The 15,078-nt window shown below is 48.2% G+C and overlaps 1 protein-coding gene across 2 annotated transcripts in view; it reads left to right on the top strand.

The window, feature by feature from the left end:
- The window catches only part of LOC142586050 (uncharacterized), a 79,668-nt gene that overhangs the window by 50,009 nt on the left and 14,581 nt on the right, over positions 1 to 15,078 (top strand). The window lies entirely within an intron of this gene.

Raw genomic sequence — 15,078 nt, 5'->3', positions numbered from 1 at the left:
AGTGCCTACAGCCAAGGGCGCCCAACATGCCCTCGTTCTGTGCAGCATTCGGCTGCGCGAACACAGGCGGGCGAGACGATGTGGTGTTTCACAATTTCCCGAAGGAAAAGAAGCTTGCAGCGCAGTGGGTACGTGCGGTGAGGAGAGATAAGTTCTTGCCGACGAAATCAACTGTGCTGTGCTCGGACCATTTCCGCGACAGTGACTATCATCGGAGCTGGACAACGATGCGGGCAATCGGTATTCCAGTTAAATCGGCGCGACTGAAGCCCGGCGCTGCTCCGTCTATATTCTCCTACAAGAGAAACACCTCGCCACCTCCAAAAGCGGCTTTCGCCAAGAGTAGGAAGCGTGAGGTAAGGGTTTTAATGTGCACACGGGCAATTTTTTACCAGATGATCACCTTAGTGTCGAACAAACGGTCTACGACGAAGCGAGGTGGAGGCACAGCCGGGAATATGCACCTACGTGCAAAGTGCTTGCCGTTTTCATCCTGTTTTGCCTCTCCGCTTTGTCACGGAACACTGTACTACAACTGTTTGTTCGGCGCTGTTCTGATACGGTGAAATAACTGGCCGGGGGTACGCTTGCGCATTCAGTGATATTTGTTATTCGTCCTACCTCGCGGTGCCCGCAGATTTAGCTGTTCAGCATTCGTGTTCAAATCGCACGACATGAGGCGTTACGGTAATATTTTCATGCTCGCGTTAGAGTAGTTGAACTCGGCGTGTAAAAACTTCGTTCCGTAGATTTATACTTATACGGCTGCTAACACGTTCTTTAAAAAAAAAACTTTCTTTTCGGTATTTTTTAATTGCAGCCCGTCGCGGTAGCTTCACGTGCATGCTCGCGCGAGCAAACGCCGCTGGCACGCTGCGAAGCATAGACGGAAACGCGCGCAGTAATAAATTTTGGTGACCGGACTTCGAGCGTAGCTTCCACAGCGTTACACCTGAGGTATCAAATGGAGTGTAGGCTTGCCTAGTGACATTCGACGTACGGTTCAGTTATCGTGTTTACCACACGGCGGTGCTAAAACTGCCTAATATCTTTATGTCAACACTAGCATGGAGCACGCATACCGAATCTTGATCGAGCCACACTCGCAAAGTCGTCGAACCATAGTATGAATATTGCACATATAATACCTCTGGTCATCTCTGGATGTGTATGATAAGCAACTTCCATGACTGTACCTCACAGCACTGCATGTGCGCGCTTTGAAACGCGGCACTTATGTTCGCGATCGTGTATCAACGCTGAAAAAACCACGGGACTTTAGACAAGCAGCGGCAAGGTGCTTGACATCGCGGAATTGCACCGGTGTTTAAAATCTAATGAGAAGTTAGTGCTTCGGCATTCTTCCAGCAGCATGTTCCCAGTGACACTTTAGCGCATTTTTTCTCCCGTCATTGCAACGTGCAGCTACATGAAAAAAAAAAACATACGTACCAGCTAAGATTTCCAGCGCGCGAGAAGGTGCACACATCGCTCTCGCTGTTGGCACACTCAACATCGTCGTTGCCGCCGTTGCCGCCATCGTTTTCCGTATCGGCTGTGGGTTCAAACATGTACGGGGAAAATACAAGCTGTCGGAGACAGCGAGAACGTTCCATCTTACAACTCAGCTATGAAGCCAGAACAGCAGAACCGCGTGCTACCAGAGAGAAAGGAATGGTGCTACGCTCTGAAACGGAGACATGCGGCGGCGGCGACCGGCGACTACCGCCAACGACGTCACAGTGGCCCCGACCAATCACGGGCAACAGCGGCGTTCGCGCGATGCCCTGAGGCGCTGGTGCGCGTTTTCTTGAAAAAAAACAGCCGCTTGCGTTTGTTTCCGCCCTTTTTGAACCAGATAGTCGTGTTCAGGGGACTCAAAACTGTAGAATGCCGCAGAGAACTCATTCTTTTTCAAAAGTGTTTCAGCTTCCCTTTAAGGCACGTTTATAGTCCCACGTTATCGGCGCGCGGGCGAGCGTCGTTCGCGGTCAGTCACGCTACGTCGGTTGCGCTGCGATAGCCGAGATGCCGTCCCCTCTATATTACTATGCGCGCGCCGTCGTCTATTATCTTCGGAGCATGCGCAGAACGTTCGCCAAGTTGCGCGCCGTCCGCAAAAGCCGTCTGCGGAGTTGTGTTGGCGCCTTTTTCTTCGCGCGCAATGCATTGTGGGCCGACGCGGTCGGCGGCGCCGGCGCGCGAATGGAGCAGGAGCCAAATTTGCGCCGAGCCCGTCGGGGCGCGCTGGCAGCCGCTGGTTTTAACGCGACAGCGTCAAGGAGCTCGTTATGGGCTGGGTGGGAATCGAACCAGGGTCTCCGGAGTGTGAGACGGAGACGTTAGCACTGAGCCAAGAGTTTTTTTTTTTCTTTATTGACGGAAGTTTCACCAAGCTAACAAAATGGCATCATTTCTTGAAATAAGGTAAGCGATACATAAATATACACTAACACACATTCAACTTTGTGCGCATGCATATTGTGCGGTCAGTCACATTGTACCCGCCGTGGTTGCTCAGTGGCTATGGTGTTAAGCTGCTGAGCACGAGGTCGCGGGATCGAATCCCGGCCACGGCGGCTGCATTTCGATGGGGGCGAAATGCGAAAACACCCGTGTATTTAGATTTAGGTGCACGTTAAGGAACCCCAGGTGGTCGAAATTTCCGGAGTCCTCCACTTCGGCGTGCCTCATAATCAGAAAGTGGTTTTGGCTCGTAAAACCCCATAATTCAATTCAGTGATGGTGCGTGAACGGAGATCAGAACACGTGATTACATGGTCCGAACTGTATGAAGTTGATAGGCACATGGGTGGAAAGGCCTGCAAAATGGTGATGCCCATATTGATAATGTGGGGCACCAAGTACGAGTTACACATTAGCGGCCCCGAAAGAACAAGAAGAAACGTGCAGGTTGGAAAGGAAGTAACGCTAAAATGCCGACTAGTCCATGTCGCTGCGTTGGTTGCGGCAACAGATGCTTTGCGTCACCCGATTGCTTCGCAATGCATGCAAGTTACGGCGACTGTCGATCCAAACAGGTCTTGCACTGCCCAATTTGCTTGCGCTGCTGATTGTCGCTCGTTACCAGATCGCCATGTGCGACGACGAAACTGAGCAGTTTACGAGCTCGCGTTAATGGTTTCAGCGCATCTCGACATGCAAATTTTATTTCTGCTCTTGTACGAGAAGGTGCACTGCTTTTCTTCTGCCAATAAAGTCGCACGTCCTGTTCACTCACTTTTGGCTTGTTTGTATGGGCGTCAGTAGAGGCTCTTTAGTCTCCTGGCAATCAGAAAGCGGCAGCTGAGGCATGCCGCAAAGCCAGCAAGGCCAGCACGGCGCGTACCCAGCGTACGCCACTGGTAAAAAGCTGCCATATTAGATATTGGGCTAAAAAATGCATTTCCGCTTCCTGTTTAAGTAGCGCCATCTGTCGGGCGCCCCGCTAAGTTCCATGCGGTGCCGCTTCTTATTTTCGTACCAGTGTGGGAGGTACAGTTTCCCTTCTTTAATGTTGGTTCTTTATTCTATGACGCGGCAGGCATCTAGTAAAGGAGGCATTGCTCAAATACGCGGGCACACATCACGCTGCGTGCTCTGTCCGTCTCAACGCCAGCAGAAACTCCGGCCATGCCGCCTTAAACCACTTCAGTACGGCTCACAGAACCATTTTCCACAGTGAAGACGCCACGTGATACTAAATAGACCGCAGGAGCGCGAAAACAAACGCCAATAACCAGCGCCGAGCGTATACCTGGCATACAAGACGGAGCACTCGCCCAAGCCAGCGTGCCGACTGCCCATAGATGGCCCCACTGCGTAGCAACATGTAGAGCTACTGTATATGCCACCAAAGGTAGCAGAGTTGCGCGTAGGTCCGCCATCTTGCCTGGGAAGCAACCAAATCTATGCGGCGAAGCCGCACTCCGTTTTTCCAGGCGGCATGCCTACTGTATCGTCGATCGACCGTGTGCGCTTTTGCATGGCTTGTGGACTGCTTTTCCGCCTAATCGCAAACAAAGCGCATCGAAACAGCTGACTGCATAAGATCGTCAAGAAAAAGGCGCCGAGATCGGTCCCCACCGAAGCTTAGACCTAGCGTATCCGCCGAATCCGTCTGCACGCTCTCGACGCGCCTAGGCTCAGGAATCAAGAAGTATAACAAGGTTAAATCACTTTATATTTCAACTTTCGCATCGGTGTTCTTAAATAAACCATTTTTTCATGTTTACAGTGCCAGCACAAGTAGCGATGAGTGCCGATGTGACGCGTCATAAACACAGGTATACATGTGCTGTCGCCGAGGGCTCCCGGCACTAGCCTGCGCTCCTCTGACGAAGATATATGACTAGACAGACGTGTCGACTGAAAGGCATCACTGAACTAAGAAAACGTTGCATATCCTTCGCGTGAAGAACAAGAAACAGCTATCCAAATCAGTAGTAACAGCCCATGCAGCGTCCCGGGTCGGCGGTTTATTTAGGACTTTTTTTCGAAGTTAAAATGCCAGTCACAAGTGAAAATCGATGTTGTGGCACTTCCGAGCATGCTACTAAATACGGACAGCAAAATTTTCTTTGTGGTACAGGCGTGAGTTTTAGTTGCTGGGCGATAGCGCATCTACCATGACTGAGCGAGACGTATCGCTGTGCAACTAAAGCTGCTTCTCGATCCTTGACATGGCAAATTATCCGCTTATGCTCGCCGACTGGTGTGGCGTAGTGGTAAAGTAGCGGGGTTGGGATCTGTAGGTTCAACGATCGAATACTGGTTGGAGATTTTTTTATTTTTACATTACGTTTGTTTGTTTTTTCTTCTTTTATTGCACCAAAACGCTGTTCGTTTCTGTATTCCAAAAATATATATACGGTGTCTAGGCGCCGCGTATTTAACGCGCTAGAGCTATTTTTCTCACCAGTACCCAGCGCCTCTGAGGGCGCCGCGCCTGCCCAGCGCCCCAGCATCCAGCGCGCGGCACTGGGCCCCTAATCCGGCGCTGCACTGAACACTGGATACTGGGTTTTGCATTAGGGATACCTGCTTATGTGCCAAAGCTCTCAACGTGTAGGCAGTCTAAAATATTACTGGTGAATCAATGACCAAGCATTGGTATTTCGACACTGGTACCCCATTAGACTTGCTGTAGAAACGTACCCACCTACTAGCAGGCACTGGATATCAGCCACACTGGATATCAGCCACACCTGCAAGTGCCACTGCATTATGTGCCTTTTCACTGCTGGGATTCCAAAAGTAACCTTCTGTGGGAGTGTAGTGAAAGTTTTTTCTCTCACAGGATTGACATAGATACATAGCTAGCTCTCCGCGGCTAGCCCGCACGCGAACAGCGAACGCCAAGGTCGGCCGGATTCGCTTTGAATTTGACTGGCGATAACTTGTGTCAATCCAGTTCGCTGCAGCCGCGGCGTCGGGAAATACAAAAATTGGCCCGAGCATCTGCTTCTAAAGAATACATTGTTGCGACAAAAAAGGAAAATAAAGACTTGGGAAGGAAGAGTACGAAAAGACAGATTGAGCGCTCAATCTGTCTTTTCGTAGTCTTCCTTCCCAAGTCTTTATTTTCCTTTTTTGGCGCAACAATGTATTCTTTAGATCCCAACCAACTCGCCCAGCAACAAGTTCTACTCATCTGCTTCTCCGCAATGCACGGCTGCTTGACTACCACGTGATGACGCTCTGCCAATAGAGGCCCTAGCGGCGTGATAAAACAGACGCGCAACTCTGCTACCTTTGGTAGCATATACTAACTACCTTTGGTAGCATATACAGTAACTCTAGCAACATGTTGGCACCCATGAAAAAAACTGTCTGTACATGGAAGGAGCGTGGCAGAGAGATAAGGCGACGCAAGAAACTTGTTTAGACCTTTCCATCGCGTCGTAGGTGCTCAATGCCCTCAGGAGCTCCCTGGACCTCGTCTTGACAGCTGTCATTATCTGTGATTACCCGCAAAAGCGTCGCAGAAACTGCAGCGCTTACCCTTTTATTAACGTGAAGGTCCTGAGGAGACCGTAGCGAAAATTCTAATAGGAGTTTGTATTAGTCTAATACAGTTTGGTATTAGTTTTATGAATTTTGTATTAGACCAGTGCAAATTTCTATTGTACTGATTGACCTATAAGACCAATAGGTCCTATCTATTAGTCGTATTAGTCTCATACAAACAGTGTTGCAGGTCTGCTAATTTCTTTATTACACGTCCTATTGACATTATACAGACTGTTGCTGGTCTCTTATGCAACATGCATTGTTGAATTCCGTTGCCCTTGTTTGCTGCTTGTTTAAGTCGAGGGTGAAAGTTTACAAAAAGCCATTCTATAATGGGGACCGTTTGCGGAGAGATGTCTCTGATTATTCGCTGAATGATTAAGAATTCTGCTGTACGAAATGTGCAGCACTCGTACTGCAATCGCATGTTCGTATTATTTTCGTCGCACTAAGCCGGTGAAAGTGGCCCCTATCTCTCAGCGATATACAGGAAAGTGACGCGCGCCTGTACGGGGTCTTGCCAATTTTGCTTCACTGGCGACGTCTCATAACTATAGGCCGCTGTTCAGCCTCGTCGCGATGAGTCGTTGAGGAAACAGCTAGTGTTTACAGCACAGCAAATACTTTGCCACGAAAAAAATAAAGCGCAACGAACAACCAGCCGCAATCGGCAAGGCAGAGTCGCGGTGCCCGGTGAGTTAACGAACGATGGTGCAATCGCAGCAATCATATTTGTTTGCCACTGAAGTTTCGTTAGTCCCGTATCTTCTGTTGAAGCGCGCATAAAGTAATGGTAAACTTGTAAGTTAAATTCACGACTTAATACCGCTTATAAAAGGTCGTATTATTTATTGACATCAAAGAGCAGTATCGCAGAGAACTCGGCGGGCGGGAAGATCGCAAAAGTGCGACCGTAGTCAGCCGCAGTTGTGCACAGCACGCTTGCACTGGCGGCTGCCATGTTGCAGTGTACTGGCGCCTGCGCAATCTTACTCGTGCAGTAGTATATTTGGATAGTTTCATCTATGGATTTTGTGTGACTTCAAAACAACGAAGGCAACTGTTTTTACCGCTGTGCTTCGCGGCTTTGTGAATCAGCGTGCATCGATGTGATGTGTTTTGCCCGGCGCCGGTTCTACTATTTGGAGGTAATTATTTTACTTATTTATACTTCTATAGTAAAGTATAAAGTTGTTTCTTTCTTTTTATTCCAACGGCGGATGTACCTCGGTACAGCGTCATTGGGCCGATTGCTGTGCGCATAGCAGCAATGACATGCCTGTTTCCGACAATGCTATGCAAGATTTCTGTCTACAGTTGTTCCCTATCTGCCTACAGTTTCGATGTAACACACAGAACATCTTATGTTCCTTTTATGTGCCGTCTAATTGTTCTGTCGTGTCAGGTGACGTCATCCTTCATTATGATAAACGTGTCGAGCTAAGCATATCATATGATTTTGGATTGTAGCGCGAAGTGACACGGACGGAGACTAGAAGCAGGCAGGACGAGCGCTGACTCTCAACTACATTTTATATATATATATATATATATATATATATATATATATATATATATATATATATATATATATATATATATATATGTGTGTGTGTGTGTGTGTGTGTGTGTGTGTGTAGGTGATTGCAAATACCGCAGCATATGAACATGACAAGACATCAATTAAACATATAAACATTCAGCACATCAATTTTTCTTGGCTTTCCTACCTCTTGATATATTTAACTGATGTCTTTAGACCTTATCATGTTCATATGCTGCGGTATTTGCAATCACCTATATATATGTTGTTAGTCCCAATAAAAATTTTGTTGAGAGTTAGCGCTCGTCCTGTCTGCTTCTAGTCTGTGTCCGTGTCACTTCGCGCTACAATCCAAGATAATGTTACCGTACCAACTCGCCCAACTTTCTAGCCTTTTGTATATCACACTTTGTCCGAAAATTAGTTTGGAAATTGCGGGGCCATATTATTCCACTCTAAATGTAAATATTGCCAGCTTATGCATTTAGTGGTAGTACTGGCACCCCTGCTTTTAAATGTTTCTATATGTGTATATGTTTCTGTCCAGGTTTTTTTAATCTCCTCAAAAGTACGTTCTCTGGTCGAAGTAGTGGAGTAAAAGCTTTGGCAGTCAAGATTGCTGACCTGACGAAGATCTCGAAAGAGGAATCTGTAAAAAATACATGATGTGCTAATAAATGCTTCTAGCAGTTATGCATGGTTTTCGTCTGTATCTGGTGCATTGCAATCTATTCTTTCACACCAATAGACCTATTAGACTAATACGCCGATAGACCTATTAGAATAATACACCAGTAGGCCTATCAGGCTAATAGACCGATACACCAATATATCTATTAGACTTATACACTAATAGACCTAATAGATTGTATTAGTGTCAATAACCTCATAGGCTACTAGTTCTTGTATTAGAATTTTTCGCTAGGAGAGGTAGCTATAACGGTATAGAGAAGCAGCAGGGAGAAGAGGCAGAGAACGGGTAGAACCGGCGCAACCGCGAAACGAGTGGACAGCCTCGCCACTCTTCGGTCGCAGTTTTCATACAGGGAGGGTGGCGGGGGGGTGAAGGTTGGGACAGGGAAAAGCGATGTGAGAAGATAAGAAAACGCTGCAGACACAACAGCGGTTGCGGGCAAACTGAAGGTATGGTACTGTGTGTTGTTGATATTTCTAAACCATGCAAATTTGTCAAGCGGACAACTGACTCAGGGTGTGAGACACAAAGCCGCATTAAATCATCGTAGTGTCTACGCAACATTACGAAAGAGATTGCACGTCAAATCAACACTTCTGTGTCCGCCGCGGTAGCTATGCTGTTATAGGATTGCTCGACGTCGCAGGTCCGATCCCCGCCGTGACAGCCGGATTTCGACGGAATCGAAATACGGAAACGGTCGTAAAATTATTCGGGAGTCCCCCACTACGGCGCGCTTCATAGAAATCCGATTCTGGCACGTACAGCCCCATCATTCTGCCAACACTTCTGCCGCGGTGCGATGTGAGGCAATGAAAATGCTCAACCCTCTCATAGGTTTTAAACAGTGGTGCACAACAACGCCTCAAGCAAACATGTCTGCCTGTATGTTGTGTGTACTACGCAAAGAAACAGCACTGGTGCACGCCAGGTGACATTTACCAACAGCTGACCAATCTCGCATTGCACTAAACGCTTAAAGGGACCCTGAAATGACTTTGACGATTTTGTACAAACGTACCTGTATTCGTTAGGGTAGGTCCTTCTGATATCATTAATTGACGCTGCTAAGTGCTCCCCGTAAAGCCTGTAATTTTATTGCGATAGCAATACTGCTCGCACTTTCGGCCCATCGGTGGTCGTGGCGCCTCCTTACACAGCTGCGCGTCACGTGACCGTGTGATGTCACGCCAGACCGAGAGACGGGGCCCCAGCTCGCGGCATCGATGGTGGAGGCGAAGCCTTGCGCGCCGCTGCTGCGGCGCTACCGAGAGAGGGCGCTCGCTGATGTGACGTCACGCCAGACCGAGAGACGGGGCCCCAGCTCGCGGCATCGATGGTGGAGGCGAAGCCTTGTGCGCCGCTGCTGCGGCGCTACCGAGAGAGGGCGCTCGCTGGTGTGACGTCACGCTAGGAGGATAAATGGGGCTACAGCTCGGCTCCTCGCAGTGGTCGGCGCGCTGCCTTGCGCTATGTCGGATGACGTATAGCCATAAGTTTAACAAAGGCCAACCATGTCCACACCATCAGCCGAACCAAGGCGCAGCCAAGGGTAGTGCTTTCGCAATCTTCCAGGCTTAACCAAGCTAAGCCTCCAGCCAATTTTATTATAAGGTTTTACAAATGTACATCGCTACCGATCGCAGCACGCCACTGGGCTGAATTTTCAGCCGCCACTGACCATTTGACGCAAGTTGCCCTAATAACGCTAGTTGGGCGAGGTATCCGATTGGCTGCCCAGGGCGCGTCATCGATAATATTTCCAACTTCATGATGAACAAATGTTGTTCGTAATAGTTGGAATGTTAGTCCATTTGTTTCTATAAAAAACAAGTAACAGAGTATGCACAAGGACAATTTCCCACTACAATTAAAGGGCCCCTGAAACGCTTCGGACAAATTTGTAGACGCGTAGGGTACAGCTAAAGTTAATCATTCGCACCATAATTTGTGTGAAGCGTCTCATAATAAGAGAGCTACGGACGATTACAAGTTACCCTCCTTCATGGTCATACATTTTCTCATCAACTCGTTCGCCGAGTGACCGGGGCTAAGCTCCGCTTTCACTGGCTCTGCGTTATGATGAAACGTCGTGTCGTCGACTTCCGGTTCTCTAGGAGTGAGCGCGCGAAGCTTCTCCAAACTCTCCGCCAGCTGCTTGGCAGTCGACCCCAAGCGAGAGCTCTCGAAGCAGCGTGCGTTGCGAGCATTCTGTCGCAGCGCCGAACGTGTCCGGTATTCCGGTAGCCACAGGCGAGCTGGCCGTTTCGACGGTTGGCTGGAGGCATAAACTTGAGCTGACGAAGGAACTTTAGTGTAGACGCACAGAACACCTACATAGGCAGACGTACGTGAGCGCCCTGATCGGTCTGCACGTTCCAGCCACCTGTTGGCGCAGAGCTTAAGCAGCCAAACAAAATGCTAATATTCCTCTAACCAAGTGTAAAACATCTTAAACATATACAAAAACAACTTGTTAATGACTGGACTCCTGCGAAAAAATTTACTCCAGTAGCAAAGAATACAAGTCGTTACTGCTACTGTGCATGGTTGAGCTCTGTGCCACCAGGTGGCTGCACCATTCAGACCATTTACATTCGCGCTTCTGCTTGAGTATTCTAGTACACTCTAGCTTCTGCTCATCCCGTTGGTTCTTTATTCTATGCTCATCCCTTGAAACGACACGGTCAAATGTCCAGGCCCTGTACGCTTGCGCTTACCCGAGTACCGGACTCGCGAAACGCCAAGTAATCCTCCGGCGTAAAGTGACGGCCGCGAACGCGCAAATCCTGGCGCCGATCGGATAGTGCCAGTCCGGTGCGCTGCAACCAGTCCCGCTCGTCTGCTGCCTTGCAGACGGATACGACGTCGCAGCTTGACATATTGCCAGTCACGGCGTTTGCAGCCCACAACGCAACAAAGTCGAACCATGGTGCTCGCGAAAAGACTGAGATTGACTCCATAAAATAAAGAACCAACTTTAGAGAAGGGAAACTGTACCTTCCACAGTGGTTCGAAAATAAGAAGCGGCAGCGCATGGAACTTAGCAGGGGTTCCGACAGATGCCGCTACATAAACAGGAAGTGGAAACGCCTTTTAACGCGACAGCGTTAAGGAGCTCGTGCCGAAGAAAAACCGGTGTCGTTGGCGTCGGCGGCGTTAGCCGTGAGCGGAAAATGGCGGAAGGCAATGTATAAATAAAAACAGCTTGCAAGATGGGCTGGGTAGGAATCGAACCAGGGGCTCCGGAGTGTGAGATGAAGGCGCTACCACTCAACCATGAGTTCGATGGCTCGAAGCGGGACAAAAGCGCCTCTAGTGAATGTGGTGTTGCCTTAAAAACGTGCCGTAGAAAGTTATACTGCGGTGTATATCGGTAATTATCAGCATGTAAATTACAGAAGACGCAGTTAAACGCGTAGCGAAGTACGCTTCCGCTACATTTCTTTTGCACTTGGCGCACACGCAGCGCCATCTTGCGGCAAACACAGAAGACCCCCTCCTCGCAATGTACGGCGCTGGCCCTACAGCTGGCGCGCCACTCGCCCGCTTCTCCCCTTCGTCTCGTTTGAGCGCATTGGGACCGTTCTCGCTCTCTCCCCTTCCAACTTCCTGTGTGCGTCACCCGAACCCTCGTGTTTAGGCGACGCGGCTCCTCTTTCCGCTCAAAGCGCGATTACTAGGTGCAGCGTCCGATGCGGGACACCTATGACGTGATCGCTGCGCCGTAGCGCCTCTGGTGGGAAAGCGTACCCTGCGATGTGTGCCGCGCTGCTGGCGAGGAGTCATGCGTCTGCGTGGTGCTCCCAAGCGAGATAGAGGACGATCCCATCAAGACGTCAGCCCCATGATCGCGTCCTCCTTCATGGCGCGTCGCGGCCCGGCTGTCCGTGCCGATCACGACGTTTGGCTCGCGTAGATCGTTTCTCCCTCTGAGACACCGATTTCTTTGGTTCGTGCCGCTTGCTCAGACGCATGCTTCGTCTTTGTGTGACTCAAGAGCATGCCGACCGAATGAGTGGGCGGTGCGAACGCGGTGCGATAACGCTATCGCGTTCCACTCGTGAAGGCGAAGCTTAAGCGTCCTCCAAGTTTTTATTTTGTTTAGTGCAATAGCCAATGCGGCCGCTTTATACCGGCGGCGTACGCTGGGTACGCGCCGTGCTCGCCTCGCTGGCTTTGCGGCATGCCTCAGCTGCCGCGTTTTAATCGCCAGGAGATTAAAGAGCCTCTACTGACGCCCATACAAACAAGCCAAAAGTGAGTGAACAGGACGTGCGACTTTATTGACAGAAGAAAAGCAGTGCACCTTCTCGTACAAGAGCAGAAATAAAATTTGCATGTCGAGATGCGCTGAAACCATTAACGCGAGCTCGTAAACTGCTCAGTTTCGTCCTCGCACATGGCGATCTGGTAACGAGCGACAATCAGTAGCGCAAGCAAATTGGGCAGTGCACGACCTGTTTGGCTCGACAGTCGCCGTAACTTGCATTGCGAAGCAATCGGGTGACGCAAAGCATCTGCTGCCGCAACCAACACAGCGACATGGACTAGTTGGCATTTTAGCGTTACTTCCTTTCCAACCTGCACGTTTCTTTTTGTTCTTTCGGGGCCGCTAATGTGTAACTCATACTTGGTGCCCCACATTATCAATATGGGCATCACCATTTTGCAGCCACTTGCAGGCCTTTCCACCCATGTGGCTATGAACTTCGTACACTTCGGACCATGTCATGAAGTGTGCTGGTCTCCGTTCACGCCACATCATGGCCGATGAAGGTCCATAAGCATAATTTGCCCGCGGCTGCAGCAGGAAAGGTCGTATAGAGAGAGCACCAATTACGGTACATGTAAATTGGGAGTCTTTGTCGTTGTGTGGACTGCAGTAGCAGATGGTTAGCTCGGGAGACTGTTGCCCATGCAGCTGACCAGGTCGCCACATCGAAGAAACATAACACGACGACCATTATCAAATTAGAATCTGCTTTCAATCAGCGCATAAGGTTCAGACAATACATTGTACATTGGCTAAGATCCACATGAAAACAGTGGGCATTCACGCACTACAGGTCGCTTACAGCACATTCAGCTATCCGACTTCAGGCACAATGCTTGCCTACGTCGCACATGGCGGTCTAGTAACGAGTGGCAACCAGCAGCGCAAGCGGATTGGACAGTGCCCCAACTGTTTACATTGACAGTCGCCGTAACTTGCACTACGAATCAATTGGGTGACGCAGACACCTGCTGCCATAGCAAACCCAGCGACATGAACTACCCTGCATTCTAGCGTTACTTCCTTTGCTACCTGCATGTTTCTTTTTGTTCTTTCGGTGGCCGCTAATGTGTTGCTCACACTTGGTGCCCCACCTGCTCTCAATATGGACATGGTCTGTTTTGTGGGAATCGCCATTTTGCAGCCACTTTTGCAGGTCTTTCCACCCATGTGGATATCATACACTTCGAACCATGTAATAATGTGTGGTAGTATCCGTTCACGCCAAATCGCAGCCAAAGATTTTGCATCCTATCACCAAATCAATTTGGGTTTCGGGAAGGTTACTCAACTGATTTGGCATTAATATTTCTAACAGACAAGATTCGGCAGGCAATTGACGCTGGAAATTTCGCTGGTGCATTATTTATTGACCTCTCTAAAGCATTCGATTCACTTGTTCATAACATCCTTTTTGCTAAATTAGACTCTATTGGTATAACTGGCCCGGCACTGCAATTACTACGTAACTATTTGAAAGATAGAGAATACACTGTATCAATCTCCAGCACTTACTCGCACCCTAAAACAACTAACATTGGTGTACCACAAGGATCTATATTAGGGCCTCTCTTGTTTTTAATATACATTAATGACCTCCCAAAGTACCTAAAGTCCTCTGACTGTATCCGTTACGCTGACGACACTACCATCTTCTCCACAGACAAAAGTCTTGATTCACTGATGTGTAAGCTTAATCACGACGCGGCAAATACTATAACTTGGTGCCAACTTAACAAACTACACATTAATACTGCCAAATCTAACTTCGTCATCTTCTCAGCTAAACAAAAACATATCTCAGTGTATCCATCGCTAACCTTTGCCTCCGGTGTACTTTATCCTACTGATAGTGCACTGTTTCTTGGCGTCATATTAGATAAACACCTAAAATTTGACGAGCATGTTTTATCCTTAACAAAGAAGGCAGCATATGGAATTAGAATATTAATTAAAGTTCGAAATTTCTTTAATATGAAGACACTCATCTCCCTCTACTACGCTTTTATTCACACGCATATTAACTATTGCATATCATCATGGGGAAACACGTATTCTACACATTTATCTCCACTACAGCATACCCAAAATCAAGCAATTCGCATCATTACACGTAGCAGCTACACATCGGAAGCATCTCCATTGCTCAGATCTAACGGCATTTTATCGTTACAGAAACTAAATAAATACTCACTTGGAATACTTGTTTATAAATCTGTTAACGGAAAGCTCCCGTTCCCTATAATTACTACCAGCCAGTATCCATTTTCCACGTCTACCCGTTTCGCTTCTACCAACAGCTATTTACTACCAAAACCTAGAACTAATTATGGTAAATTTACTACTAACTTTTCAGCCACATTACTTTGGAACTCATTACCGTGTCATATTAGGATATTCTCTCATTTTTACACATTCAAATCAAAACTTCGTAAATTTTTGCACTCAATATAACAATTTGATCGTTATCATTATATTAATAAGTGCTTTGTTTCGTTAAATATTTTACTGCGTAAGCTAGTGACTAACTTAACATGGTGTCTTTTGTCTTTG

Source organism: Dermacentor variabilis, chromosome 6 (assembly GCF_050947875.1).
Source record: "Dermacentor variabilis isolate Ectoservices chromosome 6, ASM5094787v1, whole genome shotgun sequence".
In the NCBI taxonomy this organism is placed as follows: domain Eukaryota; kingdom Metazoa; phylum Arthropoda; class Arachnida; order Ixodida; family Ixodidae; genus Dermacentor; species Dermacentor variabilis.
The sequence above is the reverse complement of the archived record's forward strand: the minus strand, read 5'-3'. Positions and strand labels throughout refer to the sequence as shown.